Source organism: Bos indicus, chromosome 16 (genome assembly GCF_029378745.1).
Source record: "Bos indicus isolate NIAB-ARS_2022 breed Sahiwal x Tharparkar chromosome 16, NIAB-ARS_B.indTharparkar_mat_pri_1.0, whole genome shotgun sequence".
In the NCBI taxonomy this organism is placed as follows: Eukaryota; Metazoa; Chordata; class Mammalia; order Artiodactyla; family Bovidae; genus Bos; species Bos indicus.
The window spans coordinates 23,421,854-23,424,802 of NC_091775.1; the positions used below are offsets into that span (position 1 = coordinate 23,421,854).

The 2,949-nt window shown below is 37.9% G+C and overlaps 1 non-coding gene across 1 annotated transcript; it reads right to left on the reverse strand.

Annotated features, from left to right (window-relative positions):
* Positions 1 to 2,657: 2,657 nt before the first annotated feature.
* On the reverse strand, positions 2,658 to 2,730 carry TRNAS-GGA (transfer RNA serine (anticodon GGA)). The gene has a single exon. It is a non-coding gene; the product is annotated as a tRNA-Ser (tRNA).
* Between the last annotated feature and the right edge of the window lie 219 nt (positions 2,731 to 2,949).

A 2,949-nucleotide genomic window follows, 5' to 3' on the forward strand; every position in this document is an offset into this window, starting at 1 on the left:
AGAGGAGATAACTGTGCTGTACAACATGTATTCAAATTTTGCCAAATCTAGATGTTTGAAAACGGGTTCAAGGTGTTAGCCAAACCAAAAACGCAGTTATAGTCACCCAATTCTGACTTATGCCATGTATTTAAGCCCATTTCCCATTGGGCTGTTTCCCAGAATGAGCACTCTCTGTTGACTGCCTTAAAATATAGACCAAGTTCAGCAAAACATTACATAAACAAAGGGAATTATTCTGTTTCTCTGCATCAGACTGAAATGCAACCCAATTATGATTTATTGTCCATATGAGTGGCCTTGATTTTTTAGTGTCGGTCAAAAACAAGTGTCTTTTAAGAAAACAAACTTATGGATACCAAAGGGGATGCGGGGTGGGGAGGTGGGGGGAGATATACTGGGAGTTTGGGATTAATAGATACACACTACTACATATAAAATAAACAAACAACAATGATTGACTGTATAGTAGAGGGAACTATATTTAATATCTTATAATACCTTAAAATGTAAAATAATCTGAAAAGGAATATATGTGTGTGTGTGTGACAGCTCCAGTGGAAAAGAACTCACCTGCCAATGCAGGAGACATATAAGAGACATGAAGTTTGATCCCTGGATTGGGAAAATCCCCTGGAGGAGGAAATGGCAACCCACTCCAGTATTCTTGCCTGGAGAATCCCATGGACAGAGGAGCCTGGTGGGCTACAGTCCATAGTGTCGCACAGAGTTGGACACGACTGAAGGAACTTAGCATCCATATACACACACATATATCTGCATCACTTTGCTGTACACCAAAACTATCACAATGTTGTAAATTAACTATACTTCAACTTAAAAATGGTTAAAAATATCTTTTAGGTATGTAAGTTGTGAGCCATTATTTTGTATTATAAACAAAACACTCATTGATCTGCAGCTGGGAGAGACTTATTCTCAGTGTTGTCTTAATACTTCTGATATTCTTTTCAAATTTCACTGGAATATTACTATAAAACTAAGATGTAAATACATAAACATGTTAATCCATTAAACACTGGGCAAAAACAGATTACATGATTATTTAACTTCACCTCTAACCAATATAATGATAGCACAAAAATCTATGTATTTTCTCCATTTCCTCTTTATTATATACAGAAAATATGAAAGGTCAGTAATTAAATATGTGGTGTGAATACCATTATGGTTAGTAGAACACTAATTGATTTAGTCTTTAGGAGATGAACTGTTGTACACTGTATTCAGTTTGGTTAAAAAACCACCCCCAAAGTTCAGATAAGTATCTGAACTTTATCCGAACTATCCAAACTTCCTTTAGTTTGTGATTCAACTCTGAAAATCTCATGAGAACAGATGCTCTTATAGCGTGCTTTTACTTCCTGCTTCATTGTGAGAACCAGGTTTCCACAGAAATTCTTACACGCATAAGAAGTCTGAATGCATGATGCTCATTAGAGACATTTTCTCCCATGTAATTTAAGATTTGTTATTGCTTCTATCCAACTGAAATTCCAGTTCTTTTCTTTCTTATTATCTCCATGATGTTCTGAACATTCTGACCACTATTTTTAACTTGAAACTCTTTCTCCTTAATCCTCCATGGCATTAATTTCTCTTGATGCTCCATCTGTCTTTCTGGTCTTCCTTCAATTTTTACTCTGACCTTTGCATAATCTAAATACCCTTCATTGTTTGGGATTTCCTAGGTTCTTAGTTCATAGAATTAATATATATTAAGTACTTCCTATGTGCCTAACACTGTTGTAGGCACCCTGTTTATAGTAATAAACAAAGCAGGAGCAAACAGAAGCCTGCTCTCATGGATTGCAAGTTTTAGAGAGGGTAAATCGTAGGTAAAAAACAAAAAGAAATAAAATATTTAATAGACTAGATACTGTTAAGTTCTATCAGGGGAAATAAAGAAGAGTCATAGAGGAAAGTTCCAGGAGGGTGTCCAGTAGAAATAGGGTTGTCAAGGCATCTCACTGAGATACCATACAAACAAAGACCTGTAGGAGGTGAGGGTGGGGTCACGGGCTATCCGGAAGAAGGCCACTCCAGGCAAAGGGAACAGCGTCTGGAAAAGAGCTTGGAGACTGGTGTATGTCTGGTGTGCCTCTTGTCTTCCTTTTCTTCTTACTCTATTCATTGTCTATTCCCATGGGCTGAGTTATCAGCAAAAATGCCTATAACACTCCCTCAAATCTGTATCTTTACGTTGAGTGCCAGACTCTAACTTCTTGCCAGACACCTGATGTCTTAGGAATATTTCAAACTCAAACCTAATATGCTTTTCCCCCCTCTTGAAACATAAACTGCCTTTGGCCTTTCTTTTATTATCACGCAAATACCCACACAGAGATCAAGTAAGACACCTAGGAACCCTTTCATGTTTCTCCTTTTTCCCCTATTTTCCACATCAAACTTGCTTTTCTATTTAACACTATTTATTAAGAAATTGCTTTGTGTTAGCCTTTGTGAAATATGCTGTGATGAAAAGATTAATCAGTATGTTGATAGTGAAAGTGAAGTCGCTCAGTCATGTCTGACTCTTTGCGACCCCATGGACTGCAGCCCATCAGGCTCCTTACTCTATGGTATTCTCAAGGCAAGAGTACTGGAGTGGGTTGCCATTTCCTTCTCCAGGGGATCTTCCTGACCCAGGGATCAAACCTGGGTCTCCTGCATTCCAGGCAGACGCTTTAACCTCTGAGCCACCAGGGAAGCCCCTAATGTTGAGTTCCTACTAAATGTTTTTTTTCCCCTCTATATTTGTCTACATCTCCATGACGACAGCCTAAGCTTGTCATCAGGTTATAGTAACACTCTCTCAACTGGTGTCCTGCCTCAATGTGCTCACATTTTCAGTCCTGGGATTTTTGCTTCCAAAGGTATCCTTTAAAGATAAAAATTATAAACAAAGACAATGAAGAAAGGAAATTC